This window comes from Tursiops truncatus, chromosome 15 (genome assembly GCF_011762595.2).
Source record: "Tursiops truncatus isolate mTurTru1 chromosome 15, mTurTru1.mat.Y, whole genome shotgun sequence".
NCBI lineage: Eukaryota > Metazoa > Chordata > Mammalia > Artiodactyla > Delphinidae > Tursiops > Tursiops truncatus.
Genome location: NC_047048.1, coordinates 14219360 through 14232465, shown reverse-complemented (window position 1 = coordinate 14232465; position 13106 = coordinate 14219360). Strand labels below are relative to the sequence as shown.

At 38.9% G+C, this 13106-nt stretch overlaps 1 protein-coding gene across 8 annotated transcripts in view; it reads left to right on the top strand.

The window, feature by feature from the left end:
• LOC101322849 (S-adenosyl-L-methionine-dependent tRNA 4-demethylwyosine synthase TYW1) overlaps positions 1-13106 on the top strand; it is a 222883-nt gene that overhangs the window by 19818 nt on the left and 189959 nt on the right. The window lies entirely within an intron of this gene.

The following is a 13106-nucleotide window of genomic DNA, read 5'->3' as shown; positions in this document are numbered from 1 at the left end:
AGGTGGAGGCCCTAGGAATCTAGGAAATGTTCATCTAGGTTGTCATTGTCTTAGTTACTCGAAGAGTAAGAGAATGTATGGTGTAGTAGGGTTTTATGCAGAGTCTAATGATCTAAAATTGAAATAACATTATATATACAATAATATAAAAATATAAAGTCTCAATTTATGTGTGAGTTTTGGGAAATGAGAATATCCTAAGGTAAAAATGTATCGATTGCATAAGTCTTAGAAACAAAAGAAGCAAACTGTGGAAGAATCCAGGAAAGCCTATGATAAAATTAACACAAACTCAAATGAAACAGTTCAGTAAGGCAGCAGGCCATAGTAAGGTAAAAAGTCAACGCCCTTTATATTCCCAGATAATAACCAGTTAGAAGCTGTGGTGGGAGAGGACCCCATTTACAGCAGCTACATAAAAAATAAGCACACACATAGGGATACACTTCTGAAGAAATAATCTTAAATCTCTACGAGGAAGACTTTAAAACATTCCTGGAAGATCTAAAAGTGCCTTGAACAAATGAAAAGAGCTTCCTCGTTTTTAGATATGGTGACTCAGTATTGTAACGCTGTCAGTTCTTTTAAGTTAATACATGCATTTGATGCAATCCCATTAAAATTCCAGTAAGGTATTTTTTTTTGGAGCTAGACTGGTTGATTCATGTGGAAAAATAAACATGCAAGGGTAGTTAGGGAAACTTTGGCAAAAGTCATGATGAGAAAGGCTCGCCCTACCAGGTATTTAAACTTACTACAAGGCATCTGTAACTGACACTGTTGTACTGGCTCCCGATGAGACAGACCAATGCAACAGAATAAAATTCCAGGAATAGATCCAAGAATATAGGGAATTTCATATATGATAAAGGTGGTGTCTCTTTTCCCCAGGGGGAAGATGTACTTTTAAGATAAATGATGTTGACAACTGGCTAGCTACTCGTGAAAAGATAAATTGGCTCTGAAGCTCATACATACATCAGGATAGACTCCAATCTGAGGTAGATCACCAATCAGAGATATAAATGTTGAAAAATACGTAAATAATAGAATTAGATGCATTATTTAAAACTTGAAAAAAGATTTTGTATATGATCTGAAATCTGGAAACAATAAAACATTGAGTATCAGTGATTTTTTAAAAAATTCACATAACTATAGACAAAGTCAAAAGACAAATGATAAAGTGAGGGAAAATATTTGCCCCTTATACTATAAAGAAGGAGTTAATTTTTCTACCATACATAGCACTCTTAAAAATTGAATGAAAAAAAAAAAGACTTTAGTAGAAAAAAATAGGAAAAACACATGAATAGGCGAGTCTCAGAAAAACCTCTACAAATAGACTTTAAACATATGAAAAAATCCTCAAATTCACTCGTAATAAAGGACATGCAAATTAAAACTACACTGATATACATTTCTCACCTAGAAAAATAGCAGAAACTGAAAAGTTGGACAATGCACAATTGGTGAGGCTCTGTGGAAACAGGCACCCATACCTTTCTGATGGGAGTCCAGAATGGTATACCCATATGCAGGGGCTTTGGGCAGTCTTTACCAAATTCACACGCATTTACGCGTGATCCAGCAGGCCCAGATGTATAAATTTGCCTTGAAGATACATCTTCACAAATACAAAACAGCATCTGCACGAGGTTATACCTTGCAGCAAGTTTAACAAACAGCTATTGGATACTGGCTGAAAAAAGCATGATGTACCCACACAGTATAATACTGTTGTACAGCTGTGAAAAATAATAAAGTGGATCCATGTGCATTAATGTGATTTCCAGGTGGTATGATGTGGAGGCTGATACGAACTTAAGATTTTTAAAAATGTACGTTTATTGTCATGTTATATTTGCAAATTTATAATTTAAGTGTGTGTGTGTATAAATAATATTTTGTGGCTGTGTTTGTTGAAAGGACCTTTTCATGTTCTGACACTAACTAACACCCAGTTAATTCAAATGACCTGCAGTTCAATTCAGTTCTGGCACTACCTGGAGTTAGTGTCAGACCCCCCATAGTCCTGTGCAAGACTGTCTCCACTTCAGTGGTAGCTGTAAGTCTAAGGGTCCACTTGGACTTCCGACCAACTGGTCATAAGTATGGGGGTTCTCATGTCCGATCCCCTCATGTTCGATAATTTGCTAGGATGACTCAACTCACTGAAAGCACTGTATAAATCTCCCTTGATTTACAATGGTGTTATGTCCCAATCAACCCATTTTAAGTTGAAAATTTTGTAAGTCAAAAACATATTTAATACACCTAACCTATCAAACATCAAAGCTTAGCCTAACCTACCTTAAACATACTCAGAACACTTAAATTAGCCTACATTTGGGCAGAATCATCTAACATAAAGCCTGTTTTATAATGAAGTGTTGAATGTTTCATGTAATCTATTGAATAACGTACTGAAAGTGAAAGAGTGGTTATAGGGGTGCAGAATGGTTTTGCGTGTATTGGTTGTTTATGCTCCTTTGTGATTGTGTGACTGACTGGGAGCCTTGGCTTGCTGGCATCACAAGAGTGTATTGTACTGCATATGGGTAGCCTGGGAAAAGACCAACATTCAAAATTCGAAGTAAGGTGTCTACTAAATTTGTATCGCTTTCGCAACATCAAACCATTGTAAGTCAGGGACTTATGGTTACAGTTTTGTAGCGAAGGATACAAATCAGAAACCACCAAATGGAAAGGAAGCATAGGGCAAGATCTGAGAGTGGAGGGTTGGGGAAGAGACCCAGAGTTTCTATGCCCCCTCATCGTGGAATCTGGGCACATCACCCTCCCATCCCATCCATGTGTTCACCACCTAGGAAGCTCTCCTGAGCTTTATTTTTTACTTTGTAAATTTATTTGTTTATTTATTTATTTTTGGCTGTGTCGAGTCTTCATTGCGGTGTGCGGGCTTCTCATTGCAGTGGCTTCTCTTGTTGCAGAGCACCGGCTCTAGGCGCGCGGGCTTCAGTAGTTGTGGAACATGGGCTCAGTAGTGGCTTGTGGGCTCCAGAGCGCAGGCTCAGAAGTTGTGGTGCACAGGCTTAGTTGCTCCATAGCATGTGGGATCTTCCCGGACCAGGGCTCGAACCCATGTCCCTGTGTTGGCAGGTGGATTCTTAACCACTGCGCCACCAGGGAAGCCCTCTACTGAGCTTTAGCATCCAGAATTTTTATTGGGGTTTCATTATGTAGGCATGATTAATTAGATCATTGGCTAGGTGTTTGAACTCAATCTCCATCCAGCCTCCCCTCCCCCTCATGTCTCTGGAGATCCAGCTGGCCCAAAGTTGCATTATGTGATTGTCTTCTGGTGACCAGCTCTTTTCCTGAAGCTATCTAGGGGCCCACTGTGAGTCACCTCGTTAGCATAACAAAGACACTTCTGTCTCTTTAGGAAATGCCAGGGTTTTTTGAAGCTCTGTGCCAGGAGCTAGGGACAAAGACCAGATGTATTCTTTATTGTGCCACAGACCTAGAAACAAACAGAGTAAGCACTCAGATCTTGTTTTCTAAAATCATTACCCTACTAAAAGGAACTAGGGCTCCTTGAAGAAATGGCTGATTCCAGGGTTGGGGAAGGGAGTGTAACAGATGAGCCTGGGATGTCTTGTTGAGTAGGTAGGTCCTCAGTGTCTAAAGGATATAGGAACCAGCTTGAGGAGTTTCTCACAGGCCAAATATGGGGCAGTTTGAACATCAAAAATCAACATAATGATGAACATAATGGATTATATTACATCAAATTAAAAAAAAATCAATCCTTGTGCTACTCAAAAAAAAAAAGGGAGGCACAGGAGGAAGTTTTTTTTTTGGACTTTTTCTTTTTAACATTTTTATTGGAATATAATTGCTTTACAATGGTGTGTTAGTTTCTGCTGTATAATAAAGTGAATCAGCTATACATATACATATGTCCCCATATCTCCTCCCTCTTGCATCTCCCTCCCACCCTCCCTATCACACCCCCTAGGTGGTCACAAAGCACCAAGCTGATCTCCCTGTGCTATGTGGCTGCTTCCCACTAGCTATCTGTTTTACATTTGGTAGTGTATAAAGTCCATGCCACTCTCTCACTTGTCCCAGGTTACCCTTCCCCCTCCCCGTGTGCTCAAGTCCATTCTCTATGTCTGCATCTTTATTCCTGTCCTGCCCCTAGGATTTTCAGAACCTTTTTTTTCTTTTCAGATTCCATATATATGTGTTAGCATACAGTATTTGTTTTTCTCTTTCTGACTTACTTCACTCTGTATGACAGTCTCTAGATCCATCCACATCTCAACAAATGACCCAATTTCGTTCCTTTTTATGGCTGAGTAATATTCCATTGTATATATGTACCACATCTTCTTTATCCGTTCATCTGTCGATGGGCATATAGGTTGCTTCCATGACCTGGCTATTGTAAGTACTGCTGCAATGAACATTGGGGTGCATGTGTCTTTTTGAATTATGGTTTTCATGTGTTTGTTGGCCATCTGTATGTCTTCTTTGGAGAAATGTCTATTGAGGTCTTCTGCCCATTTTTCAATTGGGTTGTTTTTTTAAATTGAGCTGCATGAGCTGTTTATATATTTTGGAGATTAATCCTTTGTCCATTGATTTGTTTGCAAATATTTTCTACCATTCTGAGGGTTGTCTTCTCATCTTGTTTGTAGTTTCCTTTGCTTTTAAGTTTCATTAGGTCCCATTTGTTTATTTTTGTTTTTATTTCCATTACTCTAGGAGTTGGATCAAAAAAGATCTTGCTGTGATTTATGTCAAAGAGTGTTCTTCCTATGTTTTCCTCTAAGAGTTTTATAGTGTCCGGTCTTACATTTAGGTCTCTAATCCATTTTGAGTTTCTTTTTGTGAGTGGTGTTAGGGAGTGTTCTAATTTCATTCTTTTACATGTAGCTGTCCAGTTTGCCCAGCACCACTTATTGAAGAGACTGTTTTTTCTCCAATGTATATCCTTGCCTCCTATGTCATAGATTAGTTGACCATAGGTGCGTGGGTTTATCTCTGGGCTTTCTATCTTGTTCCATTGATCTATGTTTCTGGTTTTGTGCCAGTACCAGATTGTCTTGATTACTGTAGCTTTATAATATAGTCTGAAGTCAGGGAGTCTCATTCCTCCAGCTCCGTTTTTTTCCCTCAAGACTGCTATGGCTATTCGGGGTCTTTTGTGTCTCCATACAGATTTTAAGGTTTTTTTGTTCTAGTTCCATAAAAAATGCCATTGGTAATTTGATAGGGATTGCATTGAATCTGTAGATTACTTTGGGTAGTAGAGTCATTTTCACAATGTTGATTCTTCCAATCCAAGAACATGGTATATCTCTCCATCTGTTTGTATCATCTTTAATTTCTTTCATCAGTGTCTTATAGTTTTCTGCATACAGGTCCTTTGTCTACCTAGGTAGGTTTATTCCTAGGTATTTTATTCTTTTAGTTGCAATGGTAAATGGGAGTGTTTCCTTAATTTCTCTTTCAGATTTTTCATCATTAGTGTATAGGAATGCAAGATATTTCTGTGCATTAATTTTGTATCCTGCCACTTTACCAAATTCATTGATTAGCTCTAGTAGTTTTCTGGTGGCATCTTTAGGATTCTCTATGTATATAGTATCATGTCATCTGCACACGGTGACAGTTTTACTTCTTCTTTTCCAATTTGTATTCCTTTTATTTCTTTTTCTTGTCTGATTGCCATGGCTAGGACTTCCAAAACGATGTTGAATAATAGTGGTGAGAGTGGACATCCTTGTCTCATTCCTGATCTTAGAGGAAATGCTTTCAGTTTTTCACCATTGAGAATGATGTTTGCTGTGGGTTTGTCATATATGGCCTTTATTATGTTGAGGTAGGCTCCCTCTGTGCCCACTCTCTGGAGAGTTTTTATCATAAATGGGTGTTGAATTTTGTCAAAAGCTTTTTCTGCATCTATGGAGATGATCATATGGTTTTTTTTTTTTTTAAGATTTTTTTGATGTAGACCATTTTTTAAAAATAATTAATTAATTAATATTTAATTTTGGCTGTGTTGGGTCTTCGTTTCTGTGCAAGGGCTTTCTCCAGTTGTGGTGAGCGGGGGCCACTCTTCGTTGCGGTGCGCGGACCTCTCAATGTTGTGGGCTCTCCCGTTGTGGAGCACAGGCTCCAGATGCGCAGGCTCAGTAGTTGTGGCTCACGGGCCTAGTTGCTCCGCGGCATGTGGGATCTTCCCAGACCAGGGCTCGAGCCCGTGTCCCCTGCATTGGCAGGCAGATTCTTAACCACTGTGCCACCAGGGAAGCCCGATCATATTGTTTTTATTCTTCAATTTGTTAATATGGTGTATCACATTGATTGATTTGCGTATATTGAAGAATCCTTGCATCCCTGGGATGAATCCCACTTGATCATGGTGCATGATCGTTTTAATATGTTGTTGGATTCTGCTTGCTAGTATTTTATTAAGGATTTTTGCATCTGTATTCATCAGTGATATTGGTCTGTAATTTTCTTTTTTTGTAGTATCTTTACCTGGTTTTGCTATCAGGGTGATGGTGGCCTCATAGAATGAGTTTGGAAGTGTTTCTTCCTCTGCAATTTTTTGGAAGAGTTTGAGAAGGATGGGTGTTAGCTCTTCTCTAAATGTTTGATAGAATTCACCTGTGAAGCCATCTGGTACTGGACTTTTGTTTGTTGGAAGATTTTAAATCACAGTTTCAATTTCATTACTTGTGATTGGTCTGTTCATATTTTCTATTTCTTCCTGGTTCAGTCTTGGAAGGTTATACCTTTCTAAGAATTTGTCCATTTCTTCCAGTTTGTCCATTTTATTGGCGTAGAGTTGCTTGTAGTAGTCTCTTAGGATGCTTTGTATTTCTGTGGTGTCTGTTGTAACTTCTCCTTTTTCATTTCTAATTCTATTGATTTGAGTCCTCTCCCTCTTTTTCTTGATGAGTCTGGCTAATGTTTATCAATTTTGTTTATCTTCTCAAAGAACCAGCTTTTAGTTTTATTGATCTTTGCTATTGTTTTGTTTCTATTTCATTTATTTCTGCTCCGATCTTTATGATTTCTCTCCTTCTGCTAACTTTGGGTTGTGTTTGTTCTTCTTTCTCTAGTTCTTTTAGGTGTAAGGTTAGATTGTTTATTTGAGATTTTTCTTATTTCTTCAGGTAGGCTTGTATAGCTATAAACTTCCCTCTTAGAACTGCTTTTGCTGCATCCCATAGGTTTTGGATCGTCGTGTTTTCATTGTCATTTGTCTCTGGGTATTTTTTGATTTCCTCTTTGATTTCTTCAGTGATCTCTTGGTTATTTAGTAACGTATTGTTTCACCTCCATGTGTTTGTGGTGTTTACATTTTTTCCCCTGTAATTCATTTCTAATCTCATAGCATTGTGGTCGGAAAAGATGCTTGATATGATTTCAATTTTCTTAATTTTACTGAGGCTTGATTTGTGACCCAAGATATGAGCTATCCTGGAGAATGTTCCTTGCGCACTTGAGAAGAAAGTGTAATCTGCTGTTTTTGGATGGAATGTCCTATAAATATCAATTAAATCTATCTGGTCTGTTGTGTCATTCAAAGCTTCTGTTTCCTTATTTATTTTCATTTTTTATGATCTGTCCATTAGTGTAAGTAAGGTGTTAAAGTCCCCCACTATTATTGTGTTACTGTTGATTTCCTCTTTTATAGCTGTTAGCAGTTGCTTTATGTGTTGAGGTGCTCCTGTGTTGGGTGCATATATATTTATAATTGTTATATCTTCTTCTTGGATTGATCCCTTGATCATTATGTAGTGTCCTTCCGTGTCTCTTGTAAGGAGAAAGTCTTTACAGAAGGTTTACAGATTATAAATAAAGAGGGCATGATAGAATTAGAAAATTACCTGTTTGCAGTCCCTAGTGTAATAATTGATTTAAGCAAGGATTAGGTGAAATGTCTTTGAGCAACAGATATTGACATAGTCTCAAAACATCATGCCAGGAACTAAACCACTTAGACGTGCCAAAAATAAATAAATCAGTGTGGAAAAATAAATTCCCCGTAGATTATTTACTAAGCATAAAGGGAAAAATGTACGTTTACAAAGAATCAAATTTAGCATCATCATTTATGTTACAACTTGACCTTATGTACCTCCTGATATGATCTGTAGCAAGGTATATACGACATCATCTATGCAATTTTGTGTCAAAAAAGTTTAACCTGAATCTAATGGGGAAACAATCAGACAAATCCAGAATTGGGACAGTCTAGGAGACAACAGGCCAGGCTCTTTAAAGAGTCTATGTTGTAGACAGTAACAGCAACAGTAAAACTTGGGGTTGGTACTGTTCTAAGATTTTAAAAGACTAATGAAATATAAACAAATGCATTGTATAAACTTTGATCTTGAATCAAAGAGAAAAGGCCATTGTCTTGACATTGGGGACATTTGAATTGAATTTTCTATTGGGTAATATTAGATTTATGTTAATTTTTCTTATTGTAATAATGGTGTTGTAGTTCTATAGGTTCATATCTTTTTCTTGGAGCTGAATTTTGCAGTAATTTAAAGGTGAGGTGCTGTGGTGTCTGCAACATACTTTCAAGTGGTTTAGCAAAATTTTGTTTTTGTACATAACACACACATACATACATGTGCATAACGTGTGTGTGTGTGTGTTTATAGATAGATATTGATCAAGCAAAAGTAGTGAATCTAGGTGAAGGGAATGTGGGTCTTCATTGTACCTTTCAACTTTTCTGAAGTTTTCAAGATAAAGAGTGTCAGGGGAACTATTTTCCTATGCCCACAAAATAAAACAAAAAAAAAACTAGTATCAACTGGATTATGAATTATTTATGATATTGCCATATGAGAATATCTACCTTTTTTTTTTTTTTTTTTTTTTTTTTGTGGTTCGCGGGCCTCTCACTGTTGTGGCCTCTCCCGTTGCGGAGCACAGGTTCCGGACGCGCAGGCTCAGCGGCCATGGCTCATGGGCCCAGCTGCTCCGCGGCATGTGGGATCTTCCCAGACCGGGGCACGAACCCGCGTCCCCTGCATCGGCAGGCAGACTCTCAACCACTGCGCCACCAGGGAAGCCCCTCTACCATTTTTTGATAGGACTAGTTGGTGAATAACTAGTTTTGAATTATATAAAAGTCTTGAGTACTTACTATATCTGTAAAACATGAAGACCTTCTAATTTTACTCTGGGTAGACTCATACCATAGCAAATGGTAATTTAAGGAAACAAATTTAACGATTATTTATTTAATTTTTCCTAGTTAAAATTAAAAATTTTTTTCACTATAGGGACTTCCCTGGTGGTCCAGTGGTTAAGACGCTGTGCTTCCACTGCAGGGGGCGTGGGTTCGGTCCCTGGTCGGGGAACTAAGATCCCACAAGCTGAGTGGCTCAGCCAAAAAAAATTAAATTAAATAAAAAAAAATTTTTTTCACTATAAATTGACATACTTGTAATAATGAAAATTTGGAAAATAGAGAAAGGGCAAAAACCTACCAGTAATTCTATCTCCTCATAAAAAATCGCTATTAATAATTAAATAAATACTGGAATATTTATTTAAATTTTATTTTATATGCACCTAAATTTCTATTTTTTAAAAAATTAATTAATTAATTTATGGCTGCATTGGGTCTTCGTTGCTGTGTGCAGGCTTTCTCTAGTTTCAGAGAGCACGGGCTACTCTTCGTTGTGGTGTGTGGTCTTCTCTTCGCGGTGGCTTCTCTTGTTGTGGAGCAGGGGCTCTAGGTGTATGGACTTCAGTAGTTGTGGCATGCGGGCTCAGTAGTTGTGGCTCGCTGGCTCTAGAGTGCAGGCTGAGTCGTTGTGGTGCACGGGCTTAGTTGCTTTGTGGCATGTGGGATCCTACTGGACCAGGGCTCAAACCCGTGTCCCCTGCATTGGCAGGCAGATTCCTAACCACTGCGCCACCAAGGAAGTCCCTAAATCTCTATTTTATTATAAAAATATTTATCATATTCAGACAGTCTTTATAACCTTATTTTAAAAATCTTACAGAAAAATCTTTCTAAAGTAATAAATACTGGTATAGTCTATGTTACAGCAAGGATTACTTTTGGGAAATATTGTAAAAGCTGCTTTACTTTGAGTTTTACTGTCCTTTTTCAACCCGCATGGGAGGGAGACCCCTTCCCCTGTCTTGGGATGAAAACTCTGGTGGACTCCATGACTTTTCTGGTCATTTTTGGTCATAAAGTATGACAGGCACTTCAAGGTACAAAGTCTTAATTTGGCGGTAGAATGTCCAGTCCTATGTAATACTAAGTAATACTAAATAAACGCAGTCCAAGTTTCCAGTTTAATTCAGAGTGAAACTTCTCCCCTCCTTATTGTCTGCTCTCTGGCCTATTTGCTAGTAGCTATTTTATAATATCTCCTTAGGGTTTGGGGTGTGGATGGGGGAAGCAGGAGATAAAGAGAAGTGGGGAAGTTCTTACTTGGCACTGTCACAAGGGGACTTTGTGCTCTCTCGTTGTCAGGTGTTTAAACTTGGCTCTTCTTCCAGGCAGCGTGTTTAGCACTCCTTTGGAGACGTCGTCCGTGGCTGTCTCCACACCTGGCGCCTTGCACTGAGCACGTGTACTCTGAGAAGTGTGCTTCTGATGGTCCTCACTCCTTCCTCGGGGCCCTGTACCTCTGGTTTCCCCTCTTTTGAGGTCTTTCATCTGTTCTCTCTGGTTGCCCAGTGGGTCAGGATTGAAGATCTCCCCCACCCCTACCCTGCTCCCAAGGGAATGCTCCTTAGTTCTTTATTCTGGGAGCACAGGCTGGTTCCTCTCCAGCAACAGTGCTCACTTGCTAAAGCAACTAGTCAGGCCTTCTGCTCTCTGGATTTCCTGGGCAGGAGTCATTCACCAGTCTGAGTGCAGAGGATACATAGCGGCTTCTTTGAGGTTCCTGGGGTTTGAGGTGAGAACACAGCCCTCCACCCCCAAACATCTCTTCATTTGAGGCAGATGAAGGAGCTCAAAATACCTTTCTAATATTCTCTGAAGAAATCCTCAAAACTCCTCTCTTGTTATCTCCGTACTCTCTACCCTTTCATATCCTTGATGTCAGGGAGGCACTTTTCAAGTTCTTAAACTTGTTCTCAGATATTTCCTTTGAAAATTTAATTTTTTTTTTTTCCAATTTATCTTTTGGCCGTGCTGCATGGCTTGTGGGATCTTAGTTCCCCGACCAGGGATCGAATCCATGTCCCCTGTATTGGAAGCGCAGAGTCTTAACCACTGGACCACCAGGGAAGTCCCATCCTTTGAAAATTTATAACTTGATCTGACCCTCTCTTTGGAGTTTCATTTAATTTAATACCCTGTTTACATATGTTTAAAAAACTCAAAGAATACAGTCCCCTGTCCCTATTCTTCTTAAATGTACTTTTCACAGCTCAGTGCAGTTTACACTTTGACACTATTCTTCCAGGTATTTTACTGCCTTTACAAACACACCTGCATTTTGGTATAACTTCGTTTTTTTGGCTACACAGAATAATTTTGTACTCCAAGTCTACAGACTACTTTTTTCCATTTAACATGGCAGGTTTCCAGTCCTGTGATAGAGATCTGCCTAATTAATTTTAATGTTTATGTAGTAGTCCACAATTATGTCCCATAGTTATTTGACTCTTGTTGATTAACATTTAGGTGTTTCCTGATTTCTATAATGAGCACTCTCTTTTTTTTTAAAAAAACCTATTTTAATTCCTGAATTGTACTTTTTTTTTTCTTTTTTCTTTTGGTTGTGCCACGTGGCTTGTGGGAGTTCCCTGACCAGGGATTGAACCTGGGCCCAGCAATTACAGCACTGAATCCTAACCACTAGGCCACCAGGTCCCTATAATGAACACTCTTGCTCTTATATTTTTCATGACTGATAAATTTATCTTGAGTAAATTTGTAAAATTGAAATTTCTGGATCAAAGAGAATTTTATAATTTTGATGATATTTCTAAATTGCCCTGTAAAAAGCTGAAAACATTTTTATTTCTTCTTACTGCATAAGAGAGAGATGAGAATGCCTGTTTCTCTAAACCCTTGCCAACCCCCAGGTGTTCTCAATCTTTTAAATCTTACCAACCTGAAAGGTGAAAAATAATAACCTTAAAAAATAATAATTTGCATTTCTTTAATTTTGAGTGAGATTGAATGTATTTTTTTCCTGTGAAGCATCTCTTTCTGTCTGCCTGGAGTTAGACAGACTACAAAGTCTGAGGGCACAGTTCCTGAGACTGCTTTCACTTCTGACACCAACTGCAAGTTTGGGGGGGCTCCTAAAAACCTCCCTCAGATTCAGTCATTTGCTAGAAAGACTCACAGAACTCCCTGAAAGCTGTCACCCTCATGATTACGGTTCATTGCTAGGAAGGGGTACAGAAAAAGCAGCCAAAGGAGGAGATGCACAGAGCAGAATCTGGGAAGCATTCATTCATTGTCCTCAGGATGTGCTACCCTCTCAGCACGGATGCGTGACATGACACGTGGAGCATCGCCAACCTGGGAAGCTCACCTGAGCTTCGGTGTCCAGAGTTTTTATGGGGGCTTCATTATGTAGGCATACCTGATTGATTGATTGCCCATGGGGTTGAATCCAGCCTACAGCATAGTACCCCCCAAATTTGGCATGAGTCACCCTAATAGCATAAACTGTCAAGTGCCTCTGAAGGGCCCACCATGAATAAAGATACTCCCAACACTCAGGAAGTTCCAGGGGGTTAGAGGTTACTTTCCAGGAACTGGGGAGAGGCCAGACTTCTCTTTGGGCAGGGCCAAATTCTTTACTACACACTGTCCTATGCCCGTTCTTATATTGGGATATTTGGTTCCTTTTGTAGAGATCATAACCCAAAAATACTCTATGAGTGTAAAACTAAACTATAGAATCCAAAATTATTTTCCGAATTTAAAATTATGATTGTTCCTGTTGCAGTATTTTGTTACTTATTTCCTAATACTTTGTGTGTTAGTGTTGTCGCTGTCACTTTTAGTAGCTTTTGTATTTTAGAAGCCCTGGCAGAGGAGCTGTTAAGAATGACAAGTTTGTGGGATGTAGGTTCAGGGCCTGGGCCAGCCAGTTTGTAACTTG